This window comes from Felis catus, chromosome A1 (genome assembly GCF_018350175.1).
Source record: "Felis catus isolate Fca126 chromosome A1, F.catus_Fca126_mat1.0, whole genome shotgun sequence".
NCBI classification, from domain to species: Eukaryota; Metazoa; Chordata; class Mammalia; order Carnivora; family Felidae; genus Felis; species Felis catus.
The window spans coordinates 196,224,672-196,239,348 of record NC_058368.1 but is presented as its reverse complement, the minus strand read 5'-3'; the positions used below and the strand labels follow the sequence as shown (position 1 = coordinate 196,239,348).

The 14,677-nt window shown below is 50.5% G+C and overlaps 1 long non-coding RNA gene across 1 annotated transcript; it reads left to right on the top strand.

The window, feature by feature from the left end:
• The first annotated feature begins 6,395 nt into the window (after positions 1-6,395).
• On the top strand, positions 6,396-10,147 carry LOC123379947. The gene is made up of 2 exons (XR_006585040.1): positions 6,396-6,536; positions 7,261-10,147. It is a non-coding gene; the product is annotated as an uncharacterized LOC123379947 (long non-coding RNA).
• The last annotated feature ends 4,530 nt before the right edge of the window (positions 10,148-14,677 follow it).

Here is a 14,677-nt window from a genome sequence, read left to right as displayed (position 1 = left end):
AGGAACGAGGCCAAGGGCAAGCCACGGAAGGTTGACCACGCCACGAAACTTGGGAGCTCTTTTGAGGGCAACGGAGGGTTCCACAGTACAATTCAGCAGTACAATGATTAGTTCCCTTTTACGGGTAGGGAAACTGAGGCACTGAGGAGCGGCAGGTAACTGGCCTGAGGTCATACTACCAAAAAGCGGCAGGGGCAGGATTCCATCCCGGCAGCATGAAGCCAGAGCCTACACACTCGAGCACTTTACATACACAGACACAAATACACATACATTAAAACTAAAAACAAAAAAAAAACAACCCTGCACCCTGGGCACAGGGCTCAGCCAGAGGCCGTGCAGGCAAACTCTATTTAAACCCGTTTAACAAGGAGCCTCTTAATGATCTCATTAGCCCGGACAGGGCCCTTAGGAAACTTGAGGCAAAGCCCTGCTTTAAATGGGGCTTCTTTGAAGTGGCCACCACCTGAAGCAGCCACCTGAGGGGGCGGGAACAAAGCCAGACTGTGAGGCCCACACCCTCTTGGGCAGGCGCCACACGGGGCTGCTAACGCTATAAGACTTGGCCTCCGTGTGGCCCAGGGCACCCGTCGGGTTTCCATTAGCTCCATCCCAGCTACCCTCTCCACAGGCTTGTTCAGATGGGTGACCTGCCTGGCCACAAATGAGGTCATGTGCCATCATGGCGACAGCCAGGAGCCTGTGGCCTTCCTTAGGCCTCCCCTCTCGGGTTTGGACTTCAGGCTTCCCCGGTCTGGCTCAGGACCGTGCATGGGTTCTCCCTGACCCCAGACTCAAACCTCCACTCTCTGTATCCCCCATTTCCTGTCATCAGTCCTCCTGTGTCTAGACTGACCAACTCCCATCTCTCCATGACGCCCTTAAGGGCGAGGGCCTGATCTTCCGTGAGAGCTGCTGTGGAGACCCCAACCGGACCATCCCCCACCCACATGAATGTCTGCCTCTCTGGCCAGCTCTGGGTCCTCTGCACTCCCTCTCCCTCCGGCTGGGTCCAGCATGAAGGGGCAGGGGCGGCATCCCAGCAGGGTCATGCCACTTCCCGAGCTGCCCCAGCAAGGCTCGGGGTGACCGACCTTCTGAGAAATAAGCACCTGGCCAATTGTCCCCCCACAGGGTGCAAAATCCAGACAGGCAGAAGGAACTGATTCACCTTTCCAGAACTACAAGCCGAGGCCCTCCCAGCAGGCTGTGGCTGAGGCCCCTGCCTATTAATAGTCAAGCAGATGTTTGCCTCCCTGAATGAGACTCTTTATTTGCAAGCTGCGTTGACAAAACAGATTCTGCTCCTTCCTGCCGGGAATATTTGGGGGTGGAGGGGCCGCAGAGAGATGTTTCTTCCAGGGAAGTTCAGAAGGTCAGCGTAGGAAGAGACCTTAGCGGTGACCCCCCTCGACACTGGGCAGGCCAAAGCTAAGCTCATTATCACCGTCCTTTCTGCCCCCTCCCTCACTCCTCCCCCCGCCCTGGTTCCCAGTGTCAGCCAACAGCCCCATTCTTCCCCAGGTACTGCCTCCTCGGCATTCTCACCCCTCCTTTGACCCAGCCTCATTCTAGAAGCCAACAAAGTCAAGTCCTTGGGTGACTGCCCCCTGCTGACATCCAGGCCTCCTCCCCTGCACCCCCAGCCCTTCAACCCACTGTGTCTATGACTGCGTGCTCTCCCTTAGCTCCTGGCCTTGGCACATGCCATTCCATCTGCCTGGGGTTCCTTTTTCCTGCCCTCTTCCCATGTTTAATGGTCCCTTACATCTTGGCCTAAAAGAAACCAGTAAGCCTTGCCTCCCCATACCCACCTCAGAGTATTTTCACGCTCTGCTGAATTTACTCCCTCATCTGAAGTTCTAGGAGGGGCAAGTGAGGCCTTTTTTTTTTTTTTTTTTTTCATTGCATTTCTCTACCAGCCACGAGGATACCACAAGACATTGAACTAAATCAGAGAAAGGGCATATGAATTCTTTCTTCCCCTTCTCCACATCAGTCACCAAGTCCTGTTAATTCAAACTGGCTAAGAACAGGAGATCTGGTGGGGCCCCTGGGTGGCTCAGTCGGTTAAGCATCCTACTCTGGGTCAGGTCATGATCTCACGGTTTGTAAGTTTGAGGCCCACATTGGCCTCTGTGCTGACAGCTCAGAGCCTGGAGCCTGCTTCAGATTCCGTGTCTCCCTCTCTCTGCTCCTCCCCTGCTTGTCCTCTCTCTCAATAATAAATAAAGAAACATTTAAAAAAAAAGAATATGAAATAAATCATGATAGCAAAACTTTACAAACTCTTAAAAAAAGAGCAGGAGATCCGGAAATGTCGGTTTGAATCACGGTTCCGCCGCTTACCAGCTGAGAGACCATGGTAAGTCACTTAACCTTACAAAACCTCAGTTTCTTCACCTGTAAAATGGAGCCAAGCATCGTGCCTGCCTTGTAATCTTGTTGTAAGAAGTCAATGAGCTAATGCTTATAAAATGCCTAACCGAGTGCTTGACATATTCAGTAAATGTTAGCTGCAAAAATAACTTAACTTTCAACATTTTGATTCAAAGCAGAATCTCCCACCCATCCCTGCCATCCCATCCACTACCACCCATGATAGTTATCGCTCCACCGCACACGCTTTGAGAAATGCCCGTCTAGACTAACCCCCCTGCTATAAACAGGCAAGGCATGGAAGGCCCGAAGGAACAGAGGAAAAACCCAGGAACCTACGGGTTAGGCACTGTCACATGGCTGCACCTCTATTTATTGGCCAGGGCAGCTGAGCCTGTGGCCACCCACTGGCCCTAGAACCTACAATGGCTGGCCTCCGACGGAAACACCAGGCACCAAAGGGTTAGTTGTCTTCACATTAGAGCAGCCCAGGCATGCTTTTTGGGCCCCGAAACCCCTCGAGGGTGCTAAGGCATGTTTGTGCCACGAGTTAAGGGATTTTGTTCCTTCTCTGCCTGGTGGGGGTTGACAGGGGCCTGGAACAGTTTAGGGAGGAAGGAGGTATTCATTCAGGCCTTGGAGCTGGTGCTTTCTGCTTCCAGGAGGTCTGTCGGTTGTTCCTGGTCCCCTGGACTTCAAAGCCTTCTCAAATTGTCTTCAAAGAGTGAGTACTAATCTCTGCCCGGTGTAGGAGTTTTCAGTCCCCAAAGCACATTGACTTCCGTGAGCTCATTTGATCTTCTAGCTGCCCTCCCTGTGAGCAGAGGAAGATTCTCCCTAACCTAGCCGATGGTAAATTTGAGGCTCAGAAGAGGCAAATGCCTTGCCTAAGGACACAGAGTGAGGATGTCGCCATGCTGAGGCTGGAACCCGGGTCTCCTGGCTTCCCACCCAGCACTATTGGGTTCCCTGGCTGTTGTTCAAGGCCGGTAGCTAGCAGAATGTTCTTTGGCTGTTAGAGGCCCGGGCCCTTTAAGCAAATAGTTCTGAGCCCAAACAACATATGAAAAGAGGCTCAACCTCATTCGGGTTCAGAGAAATACAAATTAAGTCCATTATGAGATGCCATTTTACACCCACGAGATATTCAGAAAACCATCTGCTGTTATTTTTATAAAGTTGATCATTCACTTTCTCTACAATGTAGCAATTCCACTCCTAGACCTATATGTTTCCAGGTATATATGCATGAGTGCTTACCATTTGGACCACACTGGTTATTAAAATTTTGAAATAATTTCAGGTCAGTTGGAAAACAGCTGCTGTCCCAAGTCTCTCCACCCAGCTCCTTCACTGTATGGCCCCCCACCCCCACCCGTGCCCCCATGAGCTGGCTGCCCCAGCCCCTCTCCTGGGGACCCTCCCAACATTCTCATGATCCGGGAACTATAAGGTTAACACCTGGCCTCTGGGAATACCCCCGGCTCCATAACATTCATTCTGATCACTCCATGCCCTTACCTTTCCGGCTGTTTGTTATTATTATACATACCCCAGAGAAACTCTGGTTCACATTCACCAAGAAAAATGCACAAGTTTATTCACAGCATTTATATTCTGAGTAGAAACAACACCAACTGCAATAACCACAATAACAAATCAACTATAAATAACCCAGTGTGCGTGGACGGAAGATGCCCGTCTGACCTACCTCCTTCTGTTGGGTCAGAGAAGCTGTCCGGGGGCTCAGAGATGAGCCTGTCTCCCGGCAGGGCCCAAGCCCCGTCAGATGTCATGCTGGATAGCAGCAGGTCCTAAGCCCTCCTTTCTGTGCCAAGAGTGACATTCCTTAGGGTTGTCTCTTATTTTCCAGCCAAGGAGGCAGGTACTAATCTTCGTCCCATTTTGCAGGGAAGGAAGCTGAAATGCCAAGAATTAAGGTGGTTTGCCCAAAGTCACACATGGTAGCGCTGATTGCAAAGCCCAGATTCTTCTTCAGCGCTGTGGGCTCACTGCCACAGACTGGGGGTTTCTGGGGTGCAAGACTTTCTCTGCTCAGGATCCCCAGCATCTAGCACAGAGCCTGGCATGTGAAAGATGCCCAGCCAACAGAGACCGATAACTGCAAGTCAATCAGCCTGCTGTGTCTGCCCCTCAGCCTCTGCGCTGGCCTTACCCCTGCCTGGTCTCTGAAATCCAGGCCCAAAGGCTATTTCTGCCCTGAGTTCCCTTGCTTCCCGATCTCCTGATTTTGAACCTGGACTTGTTAGATGCATCTCTGAGGGGCCCCTCCAAATCTTTAAACACAAAGAACGTGACTCTGCTCACAAGCACCTACTACGTACGAGGGGCAGACTCAGCTTGGGAGAAACAGCTCTGACCACAAATCGTCCTTGCTTTCTGAACCTCTCAGCCCACGCTGGGTGACCCCAACCCTGCAAGCACATCGTCCAGAAGTGTGGGTGCTGAAGTGAAGCCCACGTGCTTGGCTCGGTGGCCCGTCTACCAGTCGAAATGGTAAATCACATTGGCACTGCGGTGCTTGGTTGGGTGTTCTGTCCCCACATGCCTCCTGTCTGACCTTTTGCCTGAGAAAGAATTTGTTTTTGCTCCGGGAAGAGAGGTATGGCTGTGGAAAGTTCAATGTGCTCATTTATTTGTTTGGCTTCCTTAATTTAATCTCTTTAACAAATAAAAATAAAGATAGTGTGTTTGCCCAAATAGTGACAGGCCCCATCTGAGATGTTATTATTACTCTTCTAGAATTAAAACCACACCACTGCTGCTGATGGACCTCGGTGCCCGGGGCAGGGGGAAAGTGCCCGGTGGGGTAGGATCCGGAGCCCCCAGCCCAGCTCCGCCAGTAACTGATGTCGGAAAAATCATTTCGCTTCCCCAGGCCTGTTTCCCTCCTTTATGAAATGAAAGAGTTGAACACGCTTATAAAGACAGAATTTTCAGGGCGCCTGGGTGGCTCAGTCGGTTAAGTGTCCGACTTCGGCTCAGGTCGTGATTTCGCGGTTCATGAGTTGGAGCCCCGCATTGGGCTCTGTGCTGACAGCTTGGAGCCTGGATCCTGCTTCGGATTCTGTGTCTGCCTCTCTCTCTCTGTCCCTCCCCCACTCATGCTCTGTTTCTCTCTCTCACTCTCTCTCACAAATAAACATTTTTTTTAAATCTTTAAAAATTGTTTTAAAAAAGACAGCATTTTCACATTCACTACCTAATTTTCCCGTCATGATATCCATCAAGGAAGGCTTTTTGATCCCTAATTTATTGGAAAAATTAAAGCAGAAGACTCTAAAGAATCCAGGTGACTCAGCCAGTAAGAAACAGAGACAGAACTTCAGTCCAGGCTCCCAGCCCCTGCCTGGAATGCCCTTGTCTTCACCAAGGGCTTCTCATACTTGAGTAACGGACACATGCCTTAAAAGTGTCCCACTGACCATGGGGCACCTGGGTGGCTCAACTGATTAAGTGTCCGGCTCTTGGTTTTGGCTCTGGTCGTGATCTATGGTTTGTGAGTTCGAGCCCCATACTGGGCTCTGCGCTGACAGTGCGGAGCCTGCTTGGGATTTCTCTCTCTCTCTCAAAATAAATAAATTAAAAAAAATTTTTTTTCTCACTGACCTTAAGAATATTTCCAGGGATCTTAGGGGTCTACAGACACAAAATATAAGAACCTGCTCAGTTTGACCTTTGTGAAAATCTTGGTTTATTCAGGAGGCCACAGAGTCATTGATTATCCCAGTGCCAATGTGATCATAAATACAAACACGAACACAGGTATAGTCACACAGCCGTGCCATCATCAGGCGGACGTCCAGAGGATCCAAAAATATTGCCTTTAATTGTTTTAGATTGTCATCGAAGTGAACATAAAAAAATTAAAGTCTTAAAGAACTTGTGGGGATGCCCACCCCCCAGTCTGAGATTCTGTCAGGCGGCCTCCACATTGCCTGAAAGCCCCTCCCAGTTCTAACATTCTTTAAGTTTCCCTGGTAACCATCTGCTGGTGGAAATGACAATGAAGCTGTTCAGCTGCCTGGTTCACTTGGTTCCCCCCTCATGATGGCTCTGTGCCAGGGTCAAGAAGGCCTGAATTTACCCACCTTCAGTGACATGCCAAAGGAAGAGGGAAGCTCCCAAGGTCAGGGGTGAGTCTCACAGAAGAGAGTCTAAAAAGCCTCAACCTGGATGAACATCGTTCATTTATTCACCACCCCATCCACTAACCCATCCACTCTTCAAGTATTCACTCCTGCCCGTTATAGTCCAGGTCCTAAATTTGGGAGAGAGAAGATAGGGTGGAAAAAAAATAAGCAAAGTTTACCAAATGTGTATAATGTGCTACTCTCGATGTTATTTAAACCCATATATGTATACACCCTCCAATAACATTGCTTGCTTCCTCCTGGGGAGCTGGGGAGAAGGGTGGGAAGCTGGGAGACTTTTCTCTGCATCCTTTCTGTACCTTTATAGTTTTACATCACGCGTGTGTGTGTCGCCTACTCCAGAAATAAGTTTCCATTGTAAATGCTCCCGACTGCCATCCCAGTGCTCTGGTCCCTTAAGCAGAGTAAGGTGATGGTGGAGGTGGTGGGGTGATTTGGGGTAAGTGGAGTGAATATCAGGCATCCTTTGACCTTATTGTCCATGGGCTCCATGGTCTTGTCCAAATGGCTGCTCACCCCAGAGGGCTAAGCCCACCTCCCCCCAGGCTTGATCCTGCCCCGAGAGGGTGCCATGCCTGGGATCAATTGCGTGGAGGTGATGGGGGGTACCCCCTGCTGTGGCCTCACGACACCCGTTTGTGTGGGCTGACATGTGGTCATATATGAGTGAAAGCAACTGGACACGTATGCCCTTCTCGTCCCCCAGGTATTTTGCTTGGAGCCATCAGATGCTCTCCCAAGCCTGCTGCCGTGGGTAACTGGCTTGCAGCAGCCATGGTGTGCATCCTCCCACCTCTCCTGCAAGATCAGGAATGCGAATCCATAGCTGTCCCCACCTCCGGAGTCACCTAACACGGGCTCAGGACCCAGGGCCTGAATGGGATTGGAGGGGTGCTAGGTCTGGCTCCCACATGTCCAGTGTTCCTCCAGAGACGTAGCCACATTCTGAGATGTAGTTAGATTTGAAGAGACTGTATCGATCCCTTTGGACCAGGGAACGTTGGGATATCCATGCTGGATGGGTCTCAGGTGACAGCGTCTCTGGAGACTCTTCTCGGCAAGTCCTCCCTCCCCTTCTGCGGTTGCCTTCCTCCCTCCAGCCTCATAGCATCCCTGAAGCTTAAGACTGTCTTTATCCCTGTTTTACAAGAGAGGAAGCTGGAACCCAGAGGTAAAGTAACCTACTCCCAAGTTCACCTCACCTGAAGATCTCCCAGCAAGGGTTCAGCCCCAGCTGGCCCCCTTCAGGAGCCCATTCTCTTCCCACTCCAGCACAAGGCCTCCTATGGAGGGCGCCACGCCGGGGAAATGGCCTTTGCTTTCCACAGACTGCAGAAGCCCAGACCGCAGAGGGAGAGATTGACACTGTAATTATATTAAAATGTAAAAATCCTTGTTCATCAAAAGACTCCATAAATAAAGTGCGAAGACAGGCCACCGACTGGCAGAAGATAGTAGCAACAGGCCCAGGATTAGAGCTCCCACAAATCAGTAAGAACGACACAGACGGTACAATGGAAACACAGGCCGGAGATACAAAGGCAATTCACAAGAGAGGAAATGCAAGCGACCAGAGAAATGATGAAAACATTTCAGCCCCACTGATCAGAGACATACAAATTAAAAACACCAATGAGAGGCATTTGGCCCCCATCAGAGAGGCATAAATTCCAAAGTCTGACAATTGCTAGCATGAGTCTGGATGTGAAGCGACAGAAGCTGGCCAGCCTTTCAGATGCGGTCAGGCGATGGCGAGTGAACTGGAAGGAGATCACGTGCCCGCGACCCCTCCCCAGGCACACGCGGGAGACATGTGCAAGGACGTTCTTGGCAGTGAGGCTTGCCTGATGGAAAACTGGAAATGGCTCAAATGCCCATCAACAGGAGAATAGACTAATACATCGTAGCACATACGTGCAATGAAATGGATTAGAACAGTGGCAATGTATGTACTGAGCTCTGCACATGACGTGGATAAATTTCAAACAAAATGTTGAAAGAAAACAAGCAAGTTGCAGAAGGCTATATGTACAATATTATATCACTTACAGAAACTTAAAAAATCTGCAAAGCAATACATTACATGTTTTATGGATGTATACATATATAGCATAAACATAAAAATATGTATAAGAATAATTCACGCCAACCTCAGGGAACGGGGTGGTGACTGTCTCTGGGCAAGAGGGTGGGGAACAGGCTGAGACGCTCCTACTTACTTGCGCTGTCTTATTCCACAATCTAGGTCCTGGGAACATGGGAGCTATGTGTACTTTTCCCTATAGTTTTCATACGTTGAATGTTTAATTTTTTTCAGACAACGGCTCCAAGGTCAGTTGTCTCCCGGGTCACTGATCACTGTTAGCCACTGCTCCTAATTCTGTTCCTTGAGGATCCCGTGTGGTTGTGCAGGCTGGCAACTGCAGAGAGGAGGCTGAATCTCCCAGCCACCCCCTCTGTTACCACCCCCTCCGCCCCTCACCACCCCTCCAGTCTTTAAAGCAGATGGCTTTCACACAGCATGTTCTTTTCTGTGGAAAGTCCTTGAGAAGCCCAGACGCAAAGGAGGCTCAAAGAAATCCCACCACATTTGTCAGTGGCGTTCTCTCTGCTAACCACGGACTAGGCTCAACAAGGGATGCTCAGTGGGAAGTACTGAGCTGGGTGTCAGGACATCTGCTGTTGATTTGCTGGGTGACTCTGGGTGACTCTGGGTAAGGGATAAACCTCTCTCAGCCTCGGTGTCTCTACTGAGGTGCACTGAGTGAAAGGTGTGCTCTAACGTGATGGTTCCAAGCCTAGAAGCATTAGAATGACATCCGATTGTAGTGGCCCCGTAATCAGAACTGCCTGCGGTGGGGCCCTGGAACCGTGTTTCTGTTGAATTGCCAGGTGATTCCAATGCCCGGGCAAGTTTGGGAATCAGCCGGTCATTCCAGGTTGGGCACTCACATATGTGAGAAAACGCTGTCCACATCGCCTTATTTTCTCTCCCCATCCCCAGTGCCTTCCTGCATCCTTGTTAATCATCACCCTGAATAGTTGATGCCAAGCAGGGTGCTGGGTGAGAATGAGGGAGCAGATGAGCTTCCAGAATGCGGCCCCTCTCAGCCTCCCACTCCTTAGTAACCGCAGGGAAGCTGAGAAAGAAGGCGGGGAGGAGGGGCAGGCACTCGCACCCCTCCGCAGGTGGAGGAGGGTCCGGTGGGGGGGGGGGGGGGACAGGACCCATCTGCTGAATTCCTGCCCCTCCACTCCAAGGCCTGGTGTCCCAGCCCCTGGAGGCAGTGCCTTCCTCCCTGCCCCCACCATTGGCAAGGGCAGGAATCACCCCAAATCACAGAATTCTGGAACGTCAGAGGCAGACCAATCTTTTTCAGATCAAAAGCATTCACTGCCGTCTTATCACCTGTACTATTATTTAATTGCTACTTTCTTTTACATTGACTCACTGTTTTTTTTTTACCTGAATGCCTACTTTAGCCCCATTCTAAGCAATAATATCTGTGAAATAACAGGTTTGATGTGCTAGTTATTTTTTGTCTAATACACATTAAAATAAATACATAATGATTTCCATTTTAAAACGTCCATCTATTTATCTCCCGAAGTCACTTTGTGCGTCACCGCACTTTCAGAAACCCGGAGCTGGTCCAGCCCTCTCGATTTACAGAGATGCAAACTGAGGCATGAGGAGAGGGGCAGCTTGCCAACGGTCACGCCAGTGGGGTGAACCTCATATTCCCACAGGCGTCTACACTGGAGATGAAGCGTGGACACCAAAGGGCTTGTGGTGGGCCTCAGTTACCCTAGTGACCTTGACCTTTAGGGAGACCTTTCTTTGGTTGCACACTGCCCCCTCCTGGTGGGTCCTTCTGCAATGTGGCTCCTCCTGGACCACTCGGCCAAGCGAGGCCCCCTCCTTGCAAGGCAGAGTTGACTGTGCTGAGGTGACACGCTGAGGCAGTCAGGGAAGGCACCGTTAAAGAGGTGGTGTTTGCACTTGGCTTTGAAGAATGACCAGACAGGGATGAGCTTGAACGCCTATCAGGCAGCTGTGATTTATTCTCCTGGTCAGCGGTCCACCCAGAGGAGGTTTGATAAGCAGGGGAGAGATGCGATGCCAAATGCAGTGTGGAGAATGGACAGGGGACGGGGGAGCGGGGCAGATACAGCTGGAGGCAAGGGACGTGTGGCAGTGGTCCAGGGAAGTGGGGTAGGGCCTGCCTCGGCCTCTACCCCACTGGGACCTCACCAGGTTAATTCCTGCCTCTGGCCTGTTTCCTTACCCCTGAGAGGAGAAAGCCAGGCTCCATGTTCTCCAAAGACTCTCTTCCAGCTCTGAGAAATAAAACCACGTAAATCAGAAATTATGCCGATGAGGTTGTGAATGGCTCCACCCTTTTGGCAGTTAATCCGGCTTTAGCTATTAAAATAAACCAGAGCATCCCCTCTGGCCTACTTTCATTCCATTCTACAAAAATTAAAGCTCCAGTCTGTAAGGACGTCTTTACCAGGGTGTTAGAGCGGTGCTGTCGTATTAGCCAGAAAATGGGAAATGAATAACCTAGGCCATGCATGCTATCTCCTCCCTCTGTCCGTCAGGAGTCCCCCGGCCCTGTAGCCGGTGTCCATCCATCCAAGCCCTGCCCTGCACTCACCAGCTTCACGGCCTGGGCCTTAACTCGCTGAGCCTCACTTTCCTCCTCTGTAAACAGGGCAGGGAACCAGTTACCTGCTCCATAGCGTGCCCTGAGGGCTAAGCCAGGAAGTGCTCCCCACAGCACAGAGCCGGCTCATGGTTCAGGAGCTGCCACTCTTACTCAAAAGGCTGTGGCAGACCCCAGCGTCTGGAGAAATGGCTCTGATATATCACTAAGGGAAAAGCGCGAGTTGCAGGGAGAAAGAGAAGAGTGATGAAAACGCGCAAATGGGAAGGGAGGATTAAAACCCTATGCAGGGTGTCTGTCTGCGTTGGTCTGAGGGAAGGGAGGAGGTGAAGGGACTTGACCCCAGGCCCCTGAGGTTACCAGCCCATTAGGGGAGGTTCTGGAGGGGCAGGGCAAGTGGGCTGGGAGTGGATGAGATGGAGGGAAGGACTAACTTGGTCTTTATACATCCCTGAATTGTTTGACTTATGATTTCAGTAATCACTTTTAAACCTTTTGTAAACCGTTAAAATCTCCGATGAGGCTGAAGAAAAAAGAAAGCAAGAAATTGTCATCCAGGGAGAGGGAAGGAGGCTATGGGAAACCTCCCGGCCCAAGTGATTTGGCCCAAGGCTAACCCATTGTTACAGTGAGTGAAGGGGACATCTTTGGGTCCAGGGGGCAATGGCAGTCTTCCCAGATGGGCTCCTCTCTTGAGAGTTCCAGTGCCAGAAGGGCCTTTGTCTAACCTCTTCAACCCAAACAACTGTTGAGGATCAGAGAGGGCAAGAGACTGGCCCAAGTTCACACAGCAGAGCCTGGCCAAAAAGGCAGTTTCCTGACTCCTGGCTCAGTAGCCACCACCCTACATGATGCTACCTTCCAACTCTGTGCGGGAGCCATCCTGCTGGGAAAAGAAGAATATCATGTCCCACCTGCTTAACTTCTTTCCGCTCCGCTGACAGTCCTTTCTTCTCTCATTTCCTGAGTGCCCTTGCTGTGCCCTGCTTGAGAATTCAAGGTGACTGAGGCATGCTGCTTACCCGAGAGGCACTCATCGTCGAGTGGTCTGGAAGCTTCTGGTTTCTACCACTAACAAAGACATCTTTTTCTAACTGGTAAAAAAAAAAAAAAAATGCTCTGAGGCTAATTTTTTTTTTTAATGTACTGTTTTGTTTGCTGCTGTCTTAATTGTTGCCATGTTATATTTTATCAGTTTAATGTTTTAATTTTGTGCTTGGGCGCTGAGGCAATTCAGTGAAGGGTATCATTCACAAAATCAAGAAAATTAAAAAAAAAAAATTGTCCACAGAAGAGGAAGCCTCCCAGGAGCTGAGGACAAAGCATAAGTGTCTGAAACGAATTTTATTAGGAACAAAGCAAAATCAAACAACCTGTTGCCAGACAGAAGGTATTAGACCATCCTGGTTTTGGTTTTGTTTTTAATTTAATATCAGTTCTTCATTTTTCCCAACGTCAGCCCAAGAGTCATCATCCCATTCCCTTTACATTGCCTTCTAGAAGCTTCCCCATTTCTGCTTCCAGGCCTGTACTCACAGTGTGTGTCCTGCCTGATCTGCCCTCTTTCTTCCTCAGGAGATAGGCTATATGCTCTAACCACCCTTGCGTTTGCCAATATTTGTTGACAGGTGTTGGGATAACACAGCCAGCAAGACAACCCCAAATCTGCCTTCAGGGAATTTATATCCTACAAAGGTGTTCATTCTCAATGGGGGTGATGATACCACAAGGGAGTGAAAATTAGTTCTTGGAGCGGTGAAAAACATCTTTGGTTTTTCCCAAAGATTTGTATGTTCATCAGCCTGTTGACTAGCTCAGTCGGTGGCCCATCCAGCCACCCAGTCAGGAACCTGGGCATTGCCATCAGTTTAAGTCATCAACCATCTCCCAGCTCAGGTTGCTGGTTATCAGCCTCAGGGTCGCCCAGTCCACAAAGGCTTCCCCTCTCTCCCTGCAAACTGACTCCGTCTGTCTCCACTTCCCTCCCTGCCCAGAGCCCAGAGGTTGGGCACCTCTCTTGCCAACACTTTAGACCTCTGTGCCCCTTTCCCCCACCCATCTGGCAAAACCCGAGGCCTCCGGATAAACCCCACTAAGTACTTTCCCCCGGCCTGCACCTGGGTGGGAGAGCTACGAAGGGGGATGTCACTCAGTGGGATGGGACAGGACACACATAAATTAACGATCGCCAGCCTCAACTGGGTTGTCAACACTGGGGATTTTGTGGGCAAGTTTGCTTCTCAACTCAGAATGCTCATTCTCCTCCTTCCTCCAGACTCTTCACCACCTCTTCCTCGCTCTCAGCAGAAGACCTTGCCTCCCACTTTGCAGAAAAAATAGAAGCTCAAGATGAAATCTCCCTTAACATCCCACTACAAACCTACATCTACATCTGCACCCGTCCTCTCTTTGTTCCTTCTTTTGGTTTTAGAGAAGTCATCCCTCCCCCTCTCTGAGACCAACCCCTCCACCCACGTGCCTGATCCCTCGCACATGCCCGTGAACATCACTCACTGATTTTCTCCCCTATTCCCTACACCCCTAATTAAACTCTCTCCCCTTGATCTGCCTTTAAACAAACCCAGCTCTCTTGCGCCTTAGGACACACCACCCCCAACACGCACACGCTGACCCTGTCACACTGTCTCTCTCGTCCGCTTCACTCAGAAACTTTCCAAAAGACCCACAACCTCCCTCATCCCTCCTTCAGTCATCAGACCACTGCCACCTGACTTTCCCCATCACACCACAGAAGTGGAACTCCCGAAAGCCATCAACAATCGCCATACCTGTCATTAACCCAACGCTCCTGGCTCTCTCCTCACCCCATCTGACTTCTTAGAGCATTCCCCATGGGCTCGCCCCACTTTCCTGAAGCTCTGTCTTTGCCTTCCTTCCCTACACCCACGGTCCTGGGTTTCCTCCTGTCTGTTCACTCCTTCTCAGTCTTTGCAGACACAACCTCCTTTGTGCAGCCCTAACCTGTGGGTTCACCTCTGAGCTCCATCCCGGGTCCCCCTTCTCTCCTCTGCCCCTGTTCTGCTCCCTGGGCAATCGGCCCTCATCCACAGCCACGATGAGCATCTCTCTACTGACAGTTCCCCGTCTTCACGGGAGTCCAAACCCAGGCTTCCAAGTGCCTACTCAACACCTGGACTCGACGTCTCAAAAGCATTGCAAGCTCCACGTGGCTAAAGTGGAACTTGTGCTTTTCATGTCCCCCTCACCACCCTCCCCTCCTCGCTCTGCCCCCACCCCAGTCCTCTCCCAGCGGTCTCTCTTTCGCAGGGAAAGTAGCTGCCTGCCAGGCTGCACAGAAACCTCAGAGTCCATCCTGACACTCTCTCTCGATTCCAACACAGCTCGATGACAATTTTACTTCCTGATGACTCTGGAATCTTCCACCACACTCCACCTTCACTGCCACTGGCATCGCCCCATTATATTCTCTCT